This window comes from Macaca mulatta, chromosome 8 (genome assembly GCF_049350105.2).
Source record: "Macaca mulatta isolate MMU2019108-1 chromosome 8, T2T-MMU8v2.0, whole genome shotgun sequence".
NCBI lineage: Eukaryota > Metazoa > Chordata > Mammalia > Primates > Cercopithecidae > Macaca > Macaca mulatta.
Window position 1 is genome coordinate 96,443,721 of NC_133413.1, and position 25,618 is coordinate 96,469,338.

The following is a 25,618-nucleotide window of genomic DNA, read 5'->3' on the forward strand; positions in this document are numbered from 1 at the left end:
CTAACCATCTCTTAAAAGACGTGTATAGCCTTGATGAGACAGTGAATCCAAGAGTCTTCACTCCCTCTAAAAAAAGTTAAAAGGTTGTCAAAGGCTGATAGATTCTTCTTCTCACTCCCCAGGTATAGCCAAGGGTGGGCATATGGCTCAAGTTTGTTAATCAGTCTATACCCAGGGATGTTTGAATTGTGAGCAGAGTGACAACAGCACAAATGAAGCAAACAGAGTGGACAGAGTCTGGTGGCTGTGCCCAGGAAACATTCCCAAATGCTGTCTGCTGCATGGACTTCCTGGGCCTGTTTGTCCCAAGCTTGAATCCTCAGCAATTTCTTCTTAGCTTTTAAATTTCTACATATATTTTCAATAAATATAATTTTAGGTTAAGTAAAAGTTAGTTTCTGTTATTTGCACTGAAGAACTGTAAAGTATAAGGCACTGGAATAACAAACAGGTGCGTGGCAGGGTTCCTGCCTTCTGTGAGTAGGCAGCCTAGTTGAAGAGAAAGAGAACATAGGTGAGGGTATAGGCGAAAGGCCGAAGATGAGCAAGAGTGGAATGGGAACATAAAGAAAGAATCAGAGACAACCTGAAATTTAGGTTGTTTGGGATATTTTTAAAAATCCTCCCTTTCACTATCCTCATTCCTTGACTTTGCTCAATTAATTAATCAACAGCCTTGACTGCCAGGTGTCTATATTGGTTAAATAAGAGAGACATACAAGGAGAAAATATGGCTGCTGCACTCCGTGAAAGTGCTATCTAGTTGGAAAGACACAATTCATACATTAAAAATTAGAAAATAATACAAGACAAGACATAGATTTGGTCATGCAAACTTTAAGCCTTATAGGGCTTAAAAGACAGGACAGACAGGAGTAAGATCAGACATCTGAGAGAAACTGGAGCACCAGCTAGCTGAAAACAACTTTTAAATTGTGTGAATTCAATGAAACCTATCATTGAAAAGCAACAATTTTCTATTAAGATGAATTTCTCAAATAGCTAACGGTTATACAGACGTTACAATGTACCAGCCCTGTTCCAAAAGCTTTACAAGTATATTAACTTACTCAGTGAGTGCTTAGGTAAAGATTAAACAATCTTCCCGTTGTGTGGGGAAGATACATTTGTAGAGTCTGCCAATTTCTGTAGTGTAAATATTCCCACTCTGACTGATGTCAAAATACCAACGAGATATCACTGAAGGAGGAGCTGGAAAGATGTGTGTTCTTACCAGTCAGTTTCAGCGCACCACTTGTCCTAACACTTCATGTGTATAAGAGATACAATTAGGATCATGTACTCAACATTGATAGGTTGGATCTAAAAGGGGATTTAGAGATTCAACTTGCTCAACATCTATATTTTAAAATGTGAAATATTAGGCCTCAATATAGGTCATTGACAAACTCATAATCACACTAGCAATTAAGGGTTGGCCGTGGGGTCTAGATAAGCAAGAGACTGAACTCTAATCTAATTGGTCAGGTTTCCATTTAAAATACAGTCAAATCCTGAAAGTGATCTCTGTATTCTTAGTGTGGGGGTATATCCAAAATCAAGTATAAAATATCTCCTCTTCATATTTATATACCTTTCCTGGCTACCAGCCCAGATTTCTTTCCCTATACCATGCTTGGATAACCGTGTTTTTTACTTTCTCTTTTGTTCTCGCACAATATATAAAAAGATAATCATGTATAATATGCTTGCATAAAAAGTTCTGTAACCAGTAGAAAAATCTTCTAAAAATAAATTTAAAAAACAAAAAGACAATTAAATTGGATTAGCCTGTTCACCTCCTCTATATCTATGCGTCTGCCTATGGGATGGCCCTTGGTCCCAAAATAGCTTCCTCACATTCTGTCACCATGGGTGAAATTTCACCACTCATCTTTTTGGATCTTAAAATATTTTTCTGGTTTCCTAAATCTGATAGCATGAAACCTCCTGAAGGATTAATTATTTTGCCATATATATCAAAGGTCCATTGACAGAAAGTTGAGAAAATGTTATGAAAATCAACTGTTTCAAAGATTTTAAAAGTTCATTATCAAATGTGGAATTAAGAAAGTCACATAAATCACATTTAAAACTTTTGCCTACATTTAGAGTTAATATCATTAAAAATTTTGATATACAGCAAGATTTTAGTTGTGAAGCCTACTAAAATAAAATCATTAGGTAACTATCACGAACAGAAAAAAATTCTTCTTTTGTGCCTACCTTTTGAAATAATAAATTGTGTAATAAATGCTTTCTATGTTGCTTTGACCCCAAAATTACTTTATTTTTATTTTATTATCATTATTTCTTGGATAGCCAGCAAAGCACTTGTTCTGGAAAAGCCTATTGTCTTTGCTACCAATATAGAATGTTGCTGGTTCTAGAACTGCTTTCAGATATTGGTGGTGGGGCATGGGGTTCATTATGCTTTTGAAATATTAGAGTGAGCTGGCTGGTTATCAGTGCTATGAAAGACAATCCATTCAACTGACTGCTTAGCTTGGAGATTGTTTCCTTTGGCAAACAATATAAAGAGGATACTTGCTATACCCAAGAAATATAGATTTAAAATAAGTAGCAAGCATAACTTTACATCCCTGAGTGGACAAACAATGATCTATTTACTCTGAGACTATCAAACCAACAGTGTTAGGGGTCTCAATAAAAAAGACCAGAAAAAAAAAGTATTTGATCAAATCCATGGTGATCAGGGTCATAGAATGTGTCAGTTAAATCCTCTCCTGCTTTATCCCCTCCTTCTACTCTCAGATAATCCTCCTGTGCCCCTCCTTCCCAGAGCTGCAGCAAGGTTGCCTTAGATAGCTGCCTTAAACCAAGATAGTGCCCCTTCCCTTGACAGAACCTGGGATGAGATCCTCGTTTGAGAAAATGATTTGATACTCCTGAAGGCACTCCCTGCTACAAGGATCTAAACTCAGGGTAAGGCAGCCCCTGCATCGACTTCACCTGAATGCTCCCTCCTGCGGTAGAGCCAAGATGAGCCACTGTGCCCGTCACTTGGAGACCCACTCCCAAGCCCTGGTACTCTATGCATTCTGGAAGGTTATGAATGGATTTCTTGGTGGTTTGCTTTGCCCTCTTCCTAGAAAAGAGTTCTAAAACAAATAAACAAAGGTAAGAATATACCTCAAAATATATTAAAAATACATTAGGGATGTAGGTAGTTGCAATATCTCACAACACTTTAATCTGTGCTGCATCCTTGCCTGACCTCAAGGAGTTAAGGTCCATAAGCAGGATTAGAGTAGAGACAGCCAGAGAGATCAGACATGCTCCAGGACAAAAATAAGCAAAGGAAACAGGGCTATGCTTTCAGGCATGGATTAATTTAATTTTATGGGAGGGAGGAAGGGATTGTTTAGGGGCTTACATCCACAGAAGCATCTCAAATACTGATGAAGTTTGCCTTTTTTTTTCTGACAGATATGTAGAGGTGAGCAAAAAGAATGACTCATTATCCCCTCTGGGAAGGAAAGATTATTAAGATTTATTTTAATTATTTACATGTTATTTCCATAAAATACTCTTTGCACAGACTATACTTTTTAGCTCCTTGTTAGGAAGAGGCTGATATTCAGTATAATTCCAGTTCAGAATCACAGTAATTCCTTAGAATGAATATGAAAATGTTTAATCAGTAAATGTTTATTTGGGGCATCACTAATGAAAAACATTCTAAGCAGCCCAATTTTATGCTTTGCACATGGAATGTCAGAATGTCTGACTTATTGAATCATTGAAATGAGAAATAGCTTATACCTACAGCAAGCTCCAGCACCTGTGAGGGGCTTCCTGCTCCCGGACACCTAACATAGTTCAAATGGGAAAGCACTCTCCTGCGCACATGTGGCTCTTCTTGTGGAGTTTGAGTGCGGAGAGCACTGGGCAAGGGGCCAAGCAGCATCAAGCCCTGTCCTGGCTCTTCATGGACCATCTTGTGGCCTTTATCACAGCAAAGAACTCTGTTTCCTAAAGTGCAGGGAAAGGGAGAAAGAGTGAGAAGCCAGAGGAGCTGGTATAGTTAAAGAGCTTTGAAATACAAATGTGTTAAAGATAAGTGGTATTATCCACGACCCCAAACACGTTTTAAGGTTCCCTATCTGTGAGGCAATTTCACATCTTTAAACAAGGTCTAAACATACATTAAAGGATGGTTAGGAAACTCTCCTCTCTTCAAGGCTAAATTAGAGATGCCTATTAAGCAACTCAGAGAAGTAGCACGAAGAAAAGCAAAGTGAATGAAAAGTCGCCAGGGCCTGCTAATGTAGCTGTAGGGGCCATGTCTAATGCTACAATTTAAATGATAATATGTGTTTTCCCACAATATTTTCAGTCACTAGCACATACTGGATGCTTCACTCATGCTAAGTAATACTTCCGTGGAGAAATGAAGGACAGTTCAGGGAACCTTGCCTCTCTGAGACACCAAACAGCCTGGCATTCCACAGCACTGCAGCTTTGTAACATGAGAAACAGCTCAAACCATGTGGTCTTTCTTGAGTTATTTTACCCCCTCTACCCTGTAGCTTCACCAGCTTCAAGGAAAAGTGAAACTCTGTTCTCAAGGGCGACTCTATGAGTTGCTGGAGCAGGCAAATGATTGCTCTGCTTCAAGGAAGGCAGATCTGGCTCCTTGTTCCATCAAGTTTTGTTTTTCACAGCTTTATGGAATTATAATTTATATAAAATTAACTTCTCCGATTTATTTTTTGTTTTGTTTTTGTTTGAGACAGCTTCTCTCTGTCACTCAGGCTAGAGTGCAAAGGCGTGATCATGCTTCTCTGCAGCCTGAACCTCCTGCCTCAGGTGATCCTCCTGCCTCAGCCTCCTAAGTAGCTGGGACTACAGGCACCTGCCACCAAGCCCAGCTAATTTTTAAATTATGTGTAGTGACGGGTCTCCCTGTGTTGCCCAGGGTGGTCTTGAACTTCTGGGCTCAAGTGATCCACCCACCTGGGCCTCCCAAAGTGCCAGGATTACAGGCATGAGCCACCATGTCTGACCACACTTCACAAATTTCAAATTTTGATATTTTTGACATATGCATACAACCGTGAAACCATCACCACAATTAGGATGCAGAACATATCCATCGCCCCCGCAAATCTCCTTGTGCCCCGTGGTAATCCCTCCCTTCTGCCCCTTCCCATCCCCTCTCACCTCCAAGAAACCACTGAACTGCAATCTGTGACTATATTTAGCTTGCATTTTCTAAAGTTTTATATACATTACATCATATACTATATCTTTGACATCATTATTTTGATTCATATATCCATAGCTCATTCCTTTTTATTATTCCATCAAGTTTTCCCATCCAACCTCCTAAAACTTTTCATTCCACCCTGAGACATACCTCTGAATTCAATGATCTTTAATTTGCCACTTGTGAAAATGCAAATCTGTACCCAAAATGTGCCAGCTGACACCTCTGTTAGGGGTTAGGTGCAGCTAGCTGTGAATGGATGCAAATAGAAGTCAGGCCCCCAGGGAGGAAGAGAAAACATTGACTGTGGCAGCAAGAGGCAGCAAAGAGACACTTGGAATTTTTGCTGCTTTAAGGTTGACCACAGTCATCCTATTTCATGTGGATACTCTGATTAGTTTGCCTGTTTTTAAAAGTTGAGGAATTGTCTTTCATTCTTTGCTGGTTCGCGGCTAGCCAGTCCCATCCCAGTGCTGGGGTTGGTGTTTTCCCTCATACCTTCCCATCACCTTTGAATACACAGATGCCCACCCTTTGTTCCATGGACTTAAATATGTTCTGGACTGCTGGGACTACATGTGTGGGTCATCCACAAGTTTCTCGGGATCATCGGGAATCATCAAATTCTCTTACAGGGAAAAGACTCATGCGCCTTCCCCAGATCAGGAAGATGTGCTTCTCTAAAAGGTTTTTCAGCCTTGCTCAGACCCCAAAAGTCCTCAGCAGTCTCCCCACGGCACCCCACTCTTCCCACAGAGTCTAGCCAGGTCCCATCCTCTGATCTCCCACCCATCCAAACTCCTCTAAGAGAAGTTCCTACCTCCTGCCCTCTGCCCCATAACCCCTACTTCTTCTTGGATATCCTACTTCTGATCTAAGAAGACAGGAGGGCAGTGTGGGTGGAGTAATCTGGTTCTTCTATGTCTTTCCAAATCTAGTATTGATTCATAATAGATGGGGCTTGTTTACCTCAGGTCTTTCATCTCCTGCTGATTATCAAGAATGTGACTTAGGTAATTAAAAAACAAAAAGGAGGAGGAGGAGACAGATAGGCAAACTCTTTCTTGATCTTTTGTTCCCACTAAAACAGTCTTCTTGAGTTAATGTGGAAGAAAGGCCATGCATAAATAAGTGGGGGAAAGTAACACATAAACATTAATATTTCAAGATTTTATCTTAGTATTAATACATATATCTAAATACTTTATATGTATTTGCAATTTCCCAATATTAATGGGTTCACAGACTTTTTAAAAGAAATTTAGTAAAATATTTACAAGCCCTACAGATACCTACAATGTAACAGTAAGAGTTAATCATCAAAATACATCTTTTGACCCTAGACAGGCTACTTGGCTGTGGTTAAACTAAAAGATTAGTTTGTAGCCCTTTGGAAAGGCAAATTCTGAAATTAAGGAAAAAAAAAAAAAAGAAATCAATATTGTTGTTATTATCCAAAACCAGTTACCAAATAAATGTAGTGCTGTGCTATTTTGGGTGAAGGCAGCATTGTGGGCTGAACCTGCACAAGGCCCTGTGGACCACTTTAATACCATCGCTTTCCTTTCATGGGATTATTTTTGATTACTGAACAACGCAGTGAGTTTGGCAGAGAAAAGGAAAGAGCCATTATGTGGAAGAAAAAAGCCTGCTATTAAGGAAAAACTGTGAGGCTTTTAACCAAAGTTGCTTCAAGGTTTTCAGAAGGGAGTGCAGTTTGCCACATGCCATTGACTGGTTAAGGGGCCTCTCCACTGAGACGACATGGTAGTGATCTGTGCATCCTGGAAACCCATCAAGAAAACCATTGCAGTGGATTCGATCCAAGGGCTGGGTGGAGTGACCAATTTCATCTATGAATCTGCCCTCCCATGCAAATATGAGAGTTTCAAATACCATTCATTCATCAGATCTTCTCTCTATGACCAGCTTAACCGGAAGCCAATAAGAAAAAGAATCTTGCTCTTCCCAGAGTAACTGTCCCTCCTTATTTTGGAGGTGGCCTCAGCTCAATATGCCTTTACAACCAAGCATTTCTTTATTTTTATTTGATGTACATGGGCTTGCCTGGCCTGTCAGGGTCTAAGAAGAAATGTATAGTTTCAGAACCGTAACTAATACTCATGTTATGTATTTTTAATGAAATGAATGTCAATATAACAAGTCTACTATACATGAAGGTATCACATCCTTGATTTATACTTTTCTTTTCAAAAAGGCATACAGTTCTCTTTGAAAATTTTGAAGATACTGTCAAAAAAAGAATAGTGATTGCATTTAAACCCTGGAAAAAAGCTAGAGGAATAAAGCACGTAAGCCCCTGGTTGCCGGGGGTTAAGTGTGGAGAAAGGGGATGGCCATAAATAGGCAGCAGGATAGAATCTGGGAAGTGATGGAGCTGTTTTATATCATCCTAGTCATAGGACTCTATGCATTTGCCAGAATTCACAGAACTGTGCACCCAAAAAAGTGAAGTTTACTATATGTGGATTTTTTTAAGTGTACTAAGTCATAATAAATTGGTATCTATAAGGGATTGAATTTGGAAAAAATAATAATTAAAATGACAGGAGTTAAACTTCTGTTTTTCCCATGATATCTGGGGAAATCATTTATGTATTATTATTAAATAATATATCATTATATTATATATATTATTTATATATGCATACATATTTAAATATGTATGTATATAAAAATATATAAGTATATTTTAATACATATAATAATGTGTATTAAATAATACATATTAATATATTAATACATATGTATTAAATAATACATTTCATTAAATAATACAAGAATTTTAAAAATAATTCTTGATTACCTTCTTAACAATTAATAATATAGATACTATGGCACATAGAAATAGCAAAATAAGTGAAACTACAGCCTTATCCCATGTTCAGAACTCCTTCAACATTATTCCTAACCCTCACCAAGCCTTTTCTACCCTTCTCTTATTAACGCCCTTCTCAGCTAAAAAGGTTTTAACTAAAAGGATATGTATTTATTTCATCAATAAACACTTGATGCTAACCAAAAAGTCATACACCCACCCTATCAGTAAGGACTATAAAGACTAGAGACTAATTAATCATGTTTGTATGTCAGATCCACCATCTTTTGAGTTTCCTTCCTTCCTTCCTTCCTTCTGAGACGGAGTCTCACTCTGTCATCCAGGCTGAGGCACGATCTCGGCTCACTGCAACCTCCGCCTCCCCCCCGGGTTCAAGAGATTCTCCTGCCTCAGCTTCCCAAGTAGCTGGGATTACAGGCGAGCACCAGGGGTTTCACCATGTTGGCCAGGCTGGTCTTGAACTCCTGACCTCAGGTAATCCGCCCTCCTTGGCCTCTCAAAGTGTTGGAATTACCAGTGTGAGCCACTGGCCCAGGCTTTTGAGTTCTCATTAACATCTATGTCTCCAGAAGTTCTTCAGCCTGCTCATGTGTTAGTAGCCAAAGAGGTTTACCCGTGGGTAGAAACTGCAAATGTGCTAATTAGGTGATTTGTTTCCAAGGCTTGTGAACAGTGCTCATTTTTCCTTCCTCTTGCCTCAGATTTATGCTGTTTGACCCTCTTCCCATTAGAGCCTCTGTCACCCTTTAAACTCAAATAAGATGACCATGGTCAATTCATTTACTGCAGGTGATTTCGTGTGTGTGAGCATGTGTGTATTTAATTTAAAAAAATGAGGAATGAAGTAGTCTGGAATAGTTTTCTTGAGTTTTTTCTGATGGAAGTAGTAGTATTTTAAAACATAAATAAAACTTCTTTTAAGTTTGCGGTTGGTATGTGGAGACAAGCAACATTAACTAAGATCAATGTATGGTGTTATTTCTCAACCAATTAAAAAGAGCATTTGCTAGTTCTAAGATGTATTCCTATAGGAATATTCCTTACAGTTCTTCTGTTTAGTCAATAGAAACAAAACACTTAAAGGTCCTCTAGCTATTATTCTTCCTAGTCTCGATTCATTTGGCAGCCCATTAAAATATAATTTCATGGTGAGATTTATAATAGTAGAAATATATCTGTAGTTTTTATATTCTCTAAACCATGATTTTCCCTTGCACGCTCCCCCTGAAAACTGTTTAAACTCTCTGTGAATACTTAGAAAGTTTGTTCTTACACTGGTAAATGACTTCATAGGAGAGAAAACAGCTTGGTTAGAAACAATAAGGTAATTTTGGTTTGGGTGAATAATAAGAGAAACTTAAAATTATAGAAAATTCAGGTCATTAATGATCTGAAGTATCACTAAAACATACTAGAGACTAATTTGTGTTCTACAAATCTGTATTCTTTCCAACAACTTCAGGGCTGGGATTGTATTTCTCCCTGGCCTCACAATGCGTCACCCGTAGCCTTGACTACAACAGAGTCATTGATTCAGAATACAAAGAGAGAGTAGGGACTGTCCCTGAACAAGAGATGCCCTGTGACTCTCCTGGACCTGAGCAAATTCAGACCTTACCAAAAATTCTATGCTATTTTACATTCAATCTGACTGAGTTCCTTACAGTAAATAATTTAAGATTCATCAATTTAAAATACAGATTGTTTACCAAAAATACCAACTTATAAAAACAAGCCTTTTATGAATTCAGTGTATACTCTTTTATGTTGGATGACGTGATGACACATTAGGTAACACAGAAAAATATTTTGATGTGTATTTAGAAACTAAATAGAGATAAAAAGACCCAGAAAATTAGAAACTAGGCATGATTTCCCACCACGTTTCTGAGTTTCATCTATTGGTTTTGCACTAGCTTCTTTCATATTTATGTATTTGTAGGATCTGGAATTGAAAATCATTAAATACCGTATTTTATTCTGAAATAAATAATAATGATCTTTTCAACAATATTATTACATCAAAAAGAATTTCTGATGTGTACAGATAGGCTAAGATAAATTTATATTGGTGTCTGCTCACTGTAAAATTCTTCATCTCTTTTTCAAACATCAATAGCCAGAAGTTGAGCTTGATGTCTTCATGTCATTTTATAAGCCACTGTGACTATTATCTTTTATCATTACTAAATCTCCATTTTAGTAAAATCTAAATTCTCTTCCCTTCAAAAAGAAAAATGTTACACACAGAGCAGAAATCATTATATTACTGGGTAGAGCCTTAATAGTCTGGTTTCAGAAAAACAGACCAAGATGAATGCAGAACTCAGTCAAAGATTGGCTTGCACCTTCAATGACTCCTCATCACCCCTAGACAAAGGTTAAATGCTTGTGCGTGGCATTCAAGTACACCAACAATTTGCACCCTGCTCCTTCAGCACATTCACTCCCACCAAGTGCTTTTAAATATAAAACACCCCAGATTGCTCATTATTTTTTAATCCAACATTCACTCACTAAAAAAAAAATAGTTGTTATGACGTCTTTAACATGTATCAGGCACTTTTTCAATACTAGAAATACGTCAGTGAACAAAACAGAAAATAAAAAATGCCTGCTACTGTGAAACCTTTTTTTTTTTTTTTTTTTTTTTTTTGAGACAGAGTTTCACTCCTGTTGCCCAGGCTGGAGTGCAAAGGTGATTTCGGCTCACCGCAACCTCCACCTCCCAGGCTCAAGCAATTCTCCTGCTTCAGCCTCCCGAGTAGTTGGGATTACAGGCATGCACGACCACGCCCGGCTAATTTTGTATCTTTAGGAGAGATGGGGTTTCACCATGTTGGCCAGGATGGTCTCAATCTCTTGACCTCGTGATCTGCCCGCCTCGGCCTCCCAAAGTGCTGGGATTATAGGCGTGAACCACTGTGCCCGGCCGAACCTTACATTTTAATGGAAAGAGAGAGAGAAAGAGAGGGAACAAGTAAATAAACGATTATAACATTCTTTTCAATCAGCAATTTTCTTTTACAGCTATCTTTAAAAGACAATTATCCCCCAAATTCATAATCTTTGTGTTTATATAAAGTGAACACATTACAGATTTTATTCATTTAACTCAATCAATGAGGATACCAGTAGGTGTCATTGCCATTTGAAAAGAGAATCTAAAGAACAGACTCATTTATAAATCAGGAGTATTTAAATGAATGTGAAAATAGAGGCAAACCTGATTTTTCCAAACAGGGTAAGATGTAGGGAAGTCAACTAAACCTTTACCAGAAAAATTGAATTTGCATATCTATGGACAAAATTCATTTGCATTTTAGTGGGTTGAATGATAGGCTCCCAATAACAGATGTCCACATCTTAATTCCTAGACCTTGCGAATGTTAACTCGTTTGGGAAAATGCTTTTCGAAGCTGTAATTAGGTTAAGGATTTTAATTTGAAGAGATAGTCCTCTATTACCAAGCTGAGGTCTAAATCCAACGACAAGTATTTTTATAAGACACCCACAGTGGAGATTTGGCAGCAGACATGGGGAAGGCAATGTGATCACAGAAGCAGGTGTTAGATAGGTGCAGCCACAAGCCAAGGAATGCCTGGAGCCACCAGAAGCTAGAGGAGGCAAGAAATGGAAGCTCTCTTAGAGCTTCAAAGGAGGTGGAGCCCTGATGACATCTTGATTTCAAACTTCTGGCTCCAGAACTATGAGAGAATCAATTTCTATTGTTTTATGCCACAAAGTTACAGCAGCCTGTGGAAACTAGCACACATTGCTATCAGTTGCCCACAACTTACAGAACTGTAAAATAGCTCTCATAGAATCAGGGAGCCAGGAGGAGTAATCTGTAGATAACGTGTAGTTTCCAGTGATGCACAATTTCCCCCTATGTACCTTAATAGCTTTTCCCAGACCTTCTCTGCCTGTGAGAATTCTATGTATCCTTTAAAGCTAACTTCAAATGCCAGCAATGACTGGTTGACTGAATGATTGACAGAGACAGAGTCTCACTCTGTTGCCCAGCCTGGAGTGTGGTGGCATGATCTTAGCTCCCTACAGGCTTGAACTCCTGTGCTTAACTGATCCTCCCATTTCAACATTCCAAAACACACCTGGCTAATATGTATATATTATATATTATATATATGTATATATTATATATATTATATATTATATGTATATATTGTATATATTATATATTATATATATTATATATTATATGTATATATTATATATATTATATATTATGTGTATATTATATATTTTATATATTATATATGTATATATTATATATTTTATATATTATATATATGTTTTATATATATATTTAGAGAAAGGGTCTCACTATAATGCCCAAGCTGGTATTGAACTCCTAGCCTCAAGTAATTCTCCTGCGCTAGCCTCCCAAACTACTGGAAGTACAGGTGTGAACTACCATGTCCAGCCTATTTATTAATTTCTATTACATATATATTGGTGCCTCCAACTGGGATGGAATGCCTTGTCAGTAACTCCCTTTGGCATTTATGGCACACCCTCTACGTGTGCTTCCCAGGATGCTGTGGTATCCTAGCAGGGCACCATACACATAGGAAGTACTCATGGAGCTGAGCTGGAGAGAGCTGTGACCTGTGATGACCAAGGGGAAAAACTGGATGACTTCTGGTAATAACTGAACCTTCTTTCTCCAAGCTTGGCATGCTGAAGCTTCGTGTTATAAAGTGGATCTCATATCCAAAGATTCTGGTTCCATAAAAGTATTTGCCCCACATCTAGCTAGAGGTTTTGTCCTTTAAAAAAAAAATCAACATCTAAGATAGGATGCTAGAAGGGTGACTTAAGAATAACTTTCCCTGGATCTTTCTGAGGATTCATTGACAGCAGACTCTAATGGGCCTGCACTCATGATTTTTTTCCTTCCTGACATGCATGCCAAGTGTTTTATATATGACTAGAGTCTTTAAAAAGGCCTCTGGAATCTTAATTCAAACTTCCTGTAGTTCATATATTTGCTCAAGCCTGGATTTCTAAGGGTTCACATCCATTTCAAGCATCAGTTCTTTAACAGCATCAGCCCCATTGTCATAAATAAATCAACTAATTCTAATGGAAAAGGTGTGATTAATTTAAAATGTAGCTATGTGCTAAACTAAAGCCCAGGTAAGATTGGCTGAGCTCCTGAAAATGTGACAATAGCATCTTCTGGTTTCCACTTCTGGTTTGCACTGTGGATGCCAATTCTATTACAAGAATTTTAACATCAAGGTCTTATCTGTCCATCACCTTTGAGGCACTTTCAGCTTCTCTACAACTCTGGGGTTTCTGAGAACGGCTGAGGATGTCTACATGCATCTTCAAATCATTTTGGAGCTGGGCTCACCTCTCATCACTAGTGATCAGTGCTTGGCTCTGCTGAGCTACCACAGTCTTATCAATGCTCCATTCCAGGCTGCCACTTGCCTATGCTGCCATTTTTGCTCAATGCTCAGCTCTGAGCCAAAGTTTGTCTGCTGCAATATGGTGGCTTATGCTGTCACTGCAGAGTCATCTAAATTTGTGATTCCAGGACTACTTAGAAATTAGTTGCAAATGAAAAGTTGAAAGTCTTTCTCTCCTCCATTGCATCTATAAAAAAGAGTCCCACAAGAGGACTCTGAGGAACCACAGAATTACACTCAAATCTTTCATTCCATAGACACCTCTCTGCTGGGCTGGTTTTAGGTAATGGCCCATATGTGGTGCCAAGGATGCTCATCAGTGCTCATCAGTGCTCAGGTCTTATTCATACCATGGCTAAACTACTTCCCTTAGGATGACTTCTCACCTAGGCTGCCCCTTGAAATTTAAATGCTGCCTCTCCCCATCTCAGTCCTCTCATTTCTCCAGATAAGGCTATATATTCTTGAAAGTCATTTGTAGACACAGTTCAACTCCTTTTCCCAGGAAACTCTTAGGTCCAATGTTGAATGGTGGTTGCAAATAGATGCCCGAGCAGCAGAGGTCTTGTCTTATTCTACCAACAGATATTTCCGAATGTCAGGCCCTTCTTAGCTGGGACAACCCCTTCCCACCCCTACCATCACACATACACACACACACACACACACACACACACACACTCACACACTCACATACACCTTCACATAGAAAATTAACCTTTCCTCATGGGGCACTTACGGTAACTAAGATTATGTGATGTCTGATAAGTCATTACCAAACCTTTCTTTCAACTAAATGAAACAAAACTTTCAAATTGGAATTACTGCGGAAATTTTATATGCTTTAAACTGACTTGAAATATTAATTTTACTAAACCATTAGTTTTACTGATATAAGCTTTTATTTTTAACCTTCTAGGAAACACATTTGAACCAAAATGATACATATTATCTTTACGTTACAACTGAGGAGAATTGAGGCTTAGTCCGTCTAGGGGGCACCCTCTTCCACCACACTGCAATTTCCTCGAGGGCAGATATTTCTTCTCTGTTTCTGGCACCCTGCAAAGAGCAGGACCACATAATTTTAAAAAATATGTTGAACTGTACTAAAAGGAGTTGCATGATTTTTCTAGAATTGCAGTCAGAAAACAGCACAGCTGGGACTAGAATACAATTTTGGGTCCAGCTTTCTTTAATATATATTTAACAAAAAGGTGTCTATACTTTTGCATTCTATGATCATATTACCGCACTTATTTATTTCATCCCAGGAGCTGTACTTAACCTTTTAGATCAAATATGAGCAGCCCCTCAAGACCACTGGGCACTCCTCCCTGGCCTGCATATTAGGTGTAACTGCAACCACTTCCTTCAGCCTAAATAAACTAAAATCCTTATTAGGTCCTTTACTTTTTTCACAATCTTACTTTACTTCTTTACATGCATTTGAATGAAATAAATAAGCTCATTACCTTGTTTCCTTTCCTTTCCTCATATTAATTCTTCCTCAAACTCACCTTTCTTATGAACCAGCTTCAGTCACCTTAAGATTTCCAGAGTCAGTTGAATAACACTGAGTACAGTATTCCTGCACTCCAGTCTATCAAAAGCCCCTTTCCCTTGAGTGATTCCTTCCTTTCTCTGTGCTTTGCCTGCACCGCATTCCAATTAGAAACCCAGTGGACAGAGAATGTGTGTAATGCTACATTCGCTTCAGAAGCCAGCATGAAATTGAACAGTACTGTCAGTAGCAGCTATGACCATATTAACATTCAGCATCTTAATTAACTGGAAGACAATTTCATTAACACAGTTATATTAAACGCTCTTAGAATATGTTCACCTTGTTTTAATTATTGCTAAAGTAATGGGCACCAATTAGAAGCTGATGCAATGGCGAAAGCCTCAGGAAAAATTCTCTGAAGCAATCTTCAAGGTGCTCTTATGCTTCAGAACACATAATCTTTACTGTTGTTAAATCATTTCTGTTCTGGAAATAACTAGTAACTGCTATTAAGCAGTCAAAGCAATATGTTACACATATTCTCATGTTTTAGAGACCATCTGTGAATGGGTAAATATGCAGGTGGGTGTGTAAGTAATTCAACACAGAAATTCTATTATTAATGAGATTATGCACTGCCTTCTGTATGACACTGAAAACCTACCTCTAAAAACCTAATTATTACTTACGGCCTTCTCTGTATATGAAATAGTAAAACAATCATTAATGACTCATAAACTTCAGATTTTCTCCATGAAAGTCATGTACAATGTTACAAATGTCCCTGGATGGGTTGTGTTTCGTAGCTAATGCTAATAGAGGACAGGAGGCTATGGACAGTACATCCTTGAATTGCCTCTGGAAATAAAACTTCTGTTTTTTATATATAAACACATCTCTATCTGAAACATACCTTTCCTTATATATCAAGAATTGACATAAAGGGTCATTTCTGGAATACTCCATGCACAATTTTTTTTAATTTTCTGTATACTAACTAAAATCCTTATCAATCAAACCATTTTTCCTAAATTTGTAATAGCAGAATAAAGTCATAGTATTTAAATTATTGTTATTATTAAATAATTATGGGTCATCCATGCCTATAAAAAAATCTCAACTTTTTATTTTAACTAAATTCTGTATAATTTATTGAGTGCTATTGCTAGAACTGGGCTTATCCCTCTCAGTGAACCAAGGAGGTGAGGGTATTTTTGCCTTCTTGAAGTTCACAGTCAATCAAGGAAAACCCATTGAATAAGTATTCACAGGACTGCTGAATGCTTTAAATGGGAAAGGAGAAGCACTGACAGAAGCATATAGAAATATGATTTAACTTAAACAGGAGGCCATTGCCTCAAGAGGTAGAGAATGGTCCGCTGTGTCTTTCCATTAAGCAGTGCATGTAAGCCAATTCAGTAGTGCAAGGACAAACCTAGTCAGCTCTATTGGTTAGAACTTAAAGCTATTATTTAATTCCACTTTGGATCACTTCACTTCTTTCTCATAGAGGAATCTCTTTCCATTCTTTCCCTTGCCCAGGCTGGTTGTGCAGGTCTCTAGCAACATGACCTGAAAACTGGGTGTGAGAATATAAATGATCCAGCAGAAACTCCTCCACTGGCAAATGTGTGTAAGAAAAGATCCTGCCGATTGGGTCAGTAGCTACATTGGTATGTCACTGTGAAACTTACTGCTCAGGCATAGCTTAGAAATATCTTTAGATGAAGATGAGAAAGTGAAATTTTGCCAGCTTGTTTATTTAAATGCACCTTAAATGTATGAGGAAAGAAAGGTGATATTTCATGGAATCTAGAACCAGAATTACGTACATTAAAATACACACTGTATTTTTTAAAACCATTCTAGTGTCAAGCAGTAAAATGAAAGTACCAGGTTTTTATTGAAGCTTTTTATAATAGGCAAGCACAGTATTTTCTTCACATGTACTAGGCAATCAAACATCTTTTGTTGATTGAACGAATAAATGACTGCAGAGCTGAGTCAGTAGACTCAGGTCCTGGCCAGACCAAGTGCCTTCTTATGAGGAACCAAGTTTGCCTTCTAACAGGCTACTCAAGATCAAATTGTGTTGGCAAGATAGCATTTTTCTGCATTTTTCTTTTGGCAACTTCTTTACAAAGATTATTTTAGTTTCACTTTCCTCTCAAGGAGAAACTGACAAGACAGGAGTCTTTCCACCATCTTCCTAGATGAGTTTTGGTGAGATTATCACCTCGAAAAAGAGCACACAGCAGCCCTGACTGCGAATCTCCTGAGCATAAAGCAGCTGTTCTCCTCAGGACAGCTTGGGTCTCAGCGGGCCCACTGCAAAGAGAGGGGAGGAAGAAGCAGGGAATAAAGGAGGAAAGCATTGTTTATTCCTACTGGGACCCTCATTCCCACTTCGGATTCATCTGGGTTGCACGTTCTGTTGAGTAGATCAGACAGTGCCATCTCACCAAGACTTGACTCTTACTCCCAAATAAATACTGAAGCATCTTGACAAGTAGGCACATAGTCCACTTCCTTTCAATCTGGACAGATGGCCACAGACAATTTTAACGTGTGATTTTACCTAGACGTGAAGAGTTGTCCTCATGTCATTAGAGAGTTACACGGATGATTCCAAAGACAGAACTGCCATGGGATTCAGAGATGGGAAATGTCACAAAGAAAAGTAGACATTGATCAGATGACATGGTTTTTCTGATACTTGTTTGAGCCCACAATATGTTGGCATCATGTTATTCCTCCTAAAGAGAGTAATTTCTATAAATATTTAAATGTCTGAAATAATACCATCTTCCAAATTCTCCATGGAGAAAAGAATCAAGCACGAAATGCCCCATGCCTTGTACATCTCAATTGTATCCTCCAATAGGAGACTTTTCCTGCTGTGTAGCCATCAGTGTGCATGCCTCATAATGGGAATTAACACCTGCAAATGCCTGCCAAGTAATAAACATCATGATGTTGTTACATTCTAAAGAAATTGGCCTTCATAAATCACATAAGTTTAATGATGCGTCAACACATTTGAATTAATCATAGATGACACCAATACGATAGGGCTCTCCTTATCCATGGTTTCATGTTGTGCAGTTTTAGCTACCCAGAAACAATTCATAACTTTTAAATTGCACAGTGTTCTGAGAAATGTGATGAAATCTCATGCCATCCTGCTCCTACCTGCCCAGGCGTGAATCATCCTTTTGTCTAGCATACCCACGCTGTATACACTCCCTACCCATTACTCACTCAGTAGCTGTTTATCAGATTCACTGTAGAGGCTTCGCAGAGCTTATGTTCAAGTAACCCTCACTTTACTTCGCAATATCCCCAAAGCACAAGACTAGCGATGCTGCCATATTGTTATAATTGTTCTATTTTTATCATTAGTTATTAGTATTAATCTCTTACTGTGCCTAATTGATAAATTAAACCTTATCATAAGCATATATGTATAGGAAAAAAAAAACATAGCACATACAGGGTTCCATACCATCCACATTTTCAGGCACTCTCTGGGGGTCTTGGGATGTATCTCCCATGGATAAGGGGAGACTACTTATTCTTTTTGATAAAATGTGCATATGAAACCAGAACTGCAAGAACAAATGGGTAACTATGCAAGGTGTCTCCTGTTCTGGATACAGAATAAGTAACATATGGCTTTAAGGAAAGGTTTTCTTGATAAAAATTTAAATATCAAGTGCAATTGTTAACATTTTGAAAATTTTTAAATGCCTCGCCCACCTTCATTCTCTTAGCGCCTACATCCATTCTGCCTCACTTTTCAACCCTTTCAATATATGCTAACATTGTACTACACTAAATTCTAGGTCTGGTTTAGCAGATAAAAATCACTGAGAAAAATGGAAGGAGAGGTCTTAACCACTGTTCTACTTAGTACAACTATCTCTGGATGTTTCAGTGATGTGTTAAAAATTAACACTTGTGTTTCTTGGGTGGGAGAAGCACCTTGGTTAGCACAAGATTTGACAAATGTAATTTTCCATTCCACTGAATGAATTTTGTCCATCTTATGATGACATCTTAAAGGACAAAATTTGAGGATTACTTTTTTGAAATTTGGATAAATTTACACTATGTTTCTAAAACACGTGGTACAAATTCAAATCTTTTCCTTATGAAGCATACCTGATATCACCTACAAAATAAGGTCAGATTTTCTTTATTACCGAAGTTAAAATTGCTTCAAACTGTTGTCTAAGTTAAATCATAAGAATCCTTCTCCTCTTCCCAGGGTCACCCTCCCTGAAAATTCCAAGGCCTCATGCCCTTGACACCTGTCAGTCATTTCTTGAGACTCTTTCCAACAGTTTGGGCTGGAATTCAGGTGTAACCTTTTAAGGTCAGGGAGCCTCACTAACAGCCCGTCTGCTACTTATTCTCATAATTCCTGTAGCACATGCCTTGGTGTTCTTAACCATAATATAACAGGGCAGGAGGAGTCGAATGGTGCCACCACCGCTGCCATGTAGAGAATATTCCATGTACCATGGTTGTGGGTGCATGTTCCTAGAGTCTCTCAGATAACAGGTGGCAAGAATGAGGGGTCTCTCTTTCTCCTCAGATTTGGATTCACCAGTGGTCATCTCATGCCACCGGAAGTTTGCAATCCAGTCTTTCAGTTTCTTATTTCATACTCACAGGCCCTACGAAGCTGCACAATGGTATAATATTGGCTAAATCAGGAAAGATTCCCAGCCTCAGCTACAGGCTGTGCCTACAACTCAGGTCTTCCAGGACCACTTGATCTGGATATTAAGCCCAGAAGACTGGGTGTTCTGCCCTGCCAGCTGAGTACAACTGGGAATTTCATAATGCATTGCTGATAACCTAACAAAATTTGATTACCAAAGGGAAGGTTTTGTGGTTTCCATCAACCTTCTCCTAAGGGCCTAGTTTTTGTCTTACTATGAACAATGATCCACTCCTTCTAAAACAGAATTCCAGTTTTATAACCTTAAGAATGTTGATTGAGAGGCAAGCAGGCTTGTTGGTCAACTTTTAAAAAGATGTCCTATTATACCCTTTCTGTAGATTATTGGGTGCTGCCTTGCTGTATAGAGTCATAACTTAACTCTATCTTCCCAGAACCCAGGCGAGGAGCTCTAAGGTAGCTTGTGGTCTTCAGTGCACTTCAATATTCAGAGAACACGAAAAAAATTACTAAACATTAATCTATAGTAGGGATTTTACCTTCTTTTTCAGATTTTTTTACATTAAAATGTTCCTTAAAATATTTGGAACATAAGAAGAGGTTTTTCATCATCCAGAATCACAGTCATGTAAATAAAAAGGCAAGTAACACATTATTTGAAAACCCATCCATCCTCCTACCCGAGCAGAAAACTGAGTTCAGAAAAACTGAACTAAGGTCTTTGAAACTGGGCAACCCAGCATTTCCTGGACTATAGCAGGCGTACAAGAAATATTACTGATTGAAGAACAACTGTAGAAATCCATGTTATTTGGTGAAAGAGCTAAATCAGTGGCCCAGGCTCTCATGGCTGGCAAGAGACTTTTCAGGAGGGCGAGTGTTTGCTTCTTCTATCTACTAGGTTGCATCTGTGTAGGTTCAATCCTCAGAATAAAGGCTTTCTTTTTCTTTCAGCATCCCTCCCTGCAGTGCTCCTTTCCTACAGATCAGGAGGACCAGATCACCTGTCTGTACTCCTGTGGCCTCATAAAGAATAATCCTACGTGCTCCTTGGTCACTCTTGAGGTGATGGAGGCCGTACCCCTGCTGACTTAGTCTTGGTCTCTTGGATTACATATATCAAGGATAAAGAGCTTTTTTTTTTTTTTTTTTTTTTTTTGAGGGTGAGCTGTGGTTCACTGACTGCCACCACTGGTCTGAAATGCGGCCCTATTCTGCTTTAATTTTCATAGGCCCAGCCATAGGCTCATTGAGCAAGATTGACTCGGTCAGGAGAGGGTTCCAGCCCCCACTGTAGGCTGTTTCTAGAATTGCCTCTTCCTGGATCACTTGACCTTGACATTGAGCTTTTGTCACAGGCTTCCCTCTCCTTCACAACCAGTACCCCTCAGTAAGAATTAGGATTGTCTTCTGCCAGATGAGCTCAGCCAGGGCCTTTTTAACCCATCAGAGAATACCAAATAGCACTGATTCCCAAATGAGGAGGAATTGAGTTCTCAATCTTTTCCTCTTAGAAGACTAAATATCCCCCTATTAAAATCTCTGCTTCTCCTGGAGCCACATGTCATTTTCACAAAACAAGCAATAGCTGAGGATTCTATGACAAATAAAAAATATTGCTCTGTTATATACTTCTCCTAGGATATTGTGTGTGTCGGTTTTTTAAAAAATAGAACCATAACAAAAAGCATCTCAAGACGTTATTTCCAGAGCAAAGTCTGTCTGCTTCAAGATGACTTGCAATCTCCTCCACTAGGCCAAGCAGTCCCTGGCAACATTTTTGGAAAACAACATTTTAAAAGACAAAAAAGAAAAAAATGTTTCTGCTTGTTGAATATCCCAATGTACAGTGTGATATTTCAAAAATCCTTTTATTTGCTGCATATGTCAAACTAAGTTTGCTTAATTTCCTGTCTTGTCTTGCCTAAAACGTGAATCTACATGAGACTATATCTTTTCTCTTATCTCCTTTTCTTTCCTTCTGTCTTCACTGTCCTAATCTTGTCCGATTCTTATTACTCTTGCTAAATTTTTCATTGGCAGTTTACTTACTGAATATCTCATTGCTGAGAGGTGGGGGTGGTGACAAACTAGGATATGGAATTGTTATCATTATCTAATAGCAATCGTCTCAAGGATATTAGTTCTTTTTTGAAATAAAAAACACAACTGAGCTGGGTATGGTGGCTCACGCCTAAAATTCCAGCACTTTGGGAGGCTGAGGCAGGAGGATCGCTTGGGCCCAGGAATTTCAGACTAGCCAAGGAAACATGGCAAAACCCCATCTCTACAAAAAAACTTTTTTTTTAATTAGCTGGCTGTGGTGGGGTGCACCTGTGGTCCCAGCTACTCAGGAGTTTGAGATGGGAGAATCACTTGAGCCTGGGACATTGAGGCTGCAGTGAGCTGAGACTGCACCACTGCACTGCAGCCTGGGCAACACATTGAGACGCTGTCCAAAAAAAAAAAAAAACCCCACAAACTAATAGCCTAATAGCCTCAAAACATGTCCTCTCTTCTGAATTTATTCCATTTATTCCTATTAAATCAAAGAACTAAAAGAACAAAGATAAAAAAGAATAAAGAAAAAACTGTGGGTACATGATAGCATCTCAACTTCTGTTAGGTGGTCAAACCCACTGCCAAATGTAACAGTCCCTGCCTGCAACCTCAAGATCTCTCTGGCCACCCTGTAATCTCAGAACTTTGGGAGGCCAAGGTGAGAGGATCCCTTGAGTTTAGAAATTCCAGACTCAGCCTGGGACTGAGCCACACAGTGGGACACTGTCTCTACAAAACGTTTAAGAAATTAGTGAGGCATGGTGGCGCACATCTGTAGTCCCAGATGCTTGGGAGGCTGAGGTGGGAGGATCACTTAAAACTGGGAGGTCAAGACTGCAGTGAGCTGCGATGGTGCCACTACATTCCAACCTGGGCAACACAGCAAGACCCTGCCTCAAAAAAAAAAAAAAAGAGAGAGAAAAAGATCTCGGCTGTGAGCAGAATTGATCAATAAGTAAACAAGAACATTTTTTTATTTTTATTTCAGGATGTACTATTTTTTGGAGTCACCAGAAATTTAATTTCAAATGTTCAATATAATGGTAGATTACTACACACTAATATAGTGTTATCTCTGAATATAATTATGCTTTAATTAATTAAAAGATCATTTTTCTAATAATTTAGAAAAGTGATTATTGCCAAACTTTACATAACAAGAAAAATACAACATTTTCTTTAGGAAGATTAACAATTACCAAGTTTTCACTTCCTAGGATTTGTCTTGACAATAAAATCTAGTTAGCAGCAAACTTCTTGCTGAACAATATAATTTAATGAGGCTCAAAGAGCAGAAAATTAAATCATTTACACCAAATAGGTCTTTCAGTAGTAAGCCAAAGCTTATTTTGTAAGCTCTTCATCTAAAAATGTGTCTATAAATGACATGAGTGCTTGTTTATATTGCCAACTTGGCACTTAAAACAGGAAGGTTTGCTTCTGTGATGTGATGGTTAAAAACTATTCTATAGCCCAAATTGCTTATGGGAGGTTTCCAGCAGAACTAAGCGATGTGACGTTTTTTGCAGCTAAAAACCATATTGATAGAACTGTGTATTCATTTTGTTTGTGTTGACTTTCTCTTGACCTTAGGCTATGGAAAAGTAAATGTGAACCTCATGATATTATGAGGTAACTGCTATTTATTGAATGCTTACCTTATATATGGGTATGTATCTGTGTATACTTACATATATGAGCACAGAAACAATGACAGAGAGGATTCAGAAGCTGGAAACACATAGCACATAGTGAGTCCAGAAATCATTGTGTTCCCAAAGTTTCTGCTTCATAAAACTGCTGCCTCTTGTATTGTTAGTTCATGTCAGAATATGTGCACTAATGTATCAATGACATGAGTACATTTATTTCTAAAAATCGTTTTCCATGGACTCAAATTCAGCCTCTCCAATATCCCCCTAAAATAATTTCTCTTTTATATCAAAAACAAAATCTGTTTCTTAGCCTTCATTTTTGTTTATTTTAGTAAGCATATTTCTAATCCCTTTAGTTTCTTGGAATTTTGTTTTCAGCCGGGTGCGGTGACTCAAGCTTGTAATACCAGCACTTTGGGAGGCTGAGGCAGGTGGATCACTCGAGGCCAGGAGTTCCAGACCAGCCTGGCTAACATGGCAAAACACTATCTCTATAAAAATGACAAAAAATCAGCTGGGCGTGGTGGCGCATGCCTGTAATCTCAGCTACTAAGGAGGCTGAGGCACAAGAAACGCTTGAACCTGGGAGGCGGAGGTTGCAGTGAGCCAACATTGCACCACTGCACTCCAGCCTGGGTGACAGAGCGAGACTGTCAAGAAACAAAAAACAAAAAAAGGAATTTTGGTTTCATGTTTGTAGTCATTTTTAGGTTAAAGAAATTATTTATAATTTTAATGTATTTATATGTTATGTAGTTTCTCTCTCAGGAAGAATAACAAATTGTTATTGTTTTATTCTGAAAATCTGGCTACTTTTTCCAAATTTTATCCTTGGGTACCTTGGTTTCCTGCCTACACAATAATAGAAGCACTTCAAGTTATCTGAGCTGCCACAATTTAACTAAAGCTATTACAGATTTTATTATGTTCCATAGGAAAAAAAAATAAGGCTGTTAACATTCTCTGGATTGCTGTTGCAATTTATAAAAAGGTCAGTGAAATGGCACTCTAAAAATGCTCCCACCTTCTGCTATAGGCAAGAAATGTCCATGGGGGAAACTTCTGTTGGCCTCATTGCAGATCCTGACTCACTCAGTGTAAATGCCACTTCCAAATGGGTTGTCACTGGTTAATTCGGATTCTCTTGCTCCTTCACAATGCTTTAAATGGCTGCTTTCTCTCTGTTACTGCAATTGTCTGTTTAAACCTTTGGCATTTTAACTTTTTAAAAAATATGTGTCTTTTGTATACATCTTCAGAGAAATAGGAACTGGTCATTCACTTTCTCCATCCCAGAAGTTTCTGTCAATTGGTGTTGGGTTTCAATCAGGTTAGGATACAATAAAAGGGATTTTTTTTAACTTTTATTTTAAGTTGAGGGGTACATGTGCAGGATGAACAGCTTTGTTACATAAGTCAACATGTGTCCTGAGGGGCTGTTGTACAGATTATTTCATAACCCAGGTATTAAGCCTAGTATCCATTAGTTATTTTTCCTGATTCTCTCCCTCCTCCTACCCTCTACCCTGTGATAAGCCCCAGTGTGTGCTGTTCCCCTCTGTGTGTCCATATGTTCTCACCATTTAGCTCCCACTTAGTGGGAACATGTGAGAACATGTCGTATTTAGTTTTCTGTTCCTGCATTAGTTTACCAAGGATAATGGCCTCCAGCTCCATCCATGCCCCTGTGAAGGATGTAATCTTGTTCTTATTTATTTATTTTTGAGATGAAATATCGCTCTGTCACCCAGGCTGGAGTACAGTGGTGCAATCGCAGCTCACTGCAAGCTCCACCTTCTGGGTTCAAGTGATTCTCTTGCCTCAGCCTCCTGAGTCGCTGGGAGGATTACAGGCACTGCCCTGCCAACCACACCTGACTAATTTTTGTATTTTTAGTAGAGATGGGGTTTCACCACATTGGCCAGAGTGGGCTTGAACTCCTGACCTCAAGTGAGCCACCAATCTGGCTTCCAAAAGTGTTGGGATTACAGGCATGAGCCAATGCACCCAGTCTCTCATTCTTTTTTATGGCTGGCTAGTATTCCATGGTGTATATGTACCACATTTTCTTTATCCAGTCTATCATTATTGGGCATTTAGGTTGATTCTATGTGTTTGCTATTGTGAATAGTGCGGCAATGAACATACAAGTGCATGTGTCTCTATAGTAG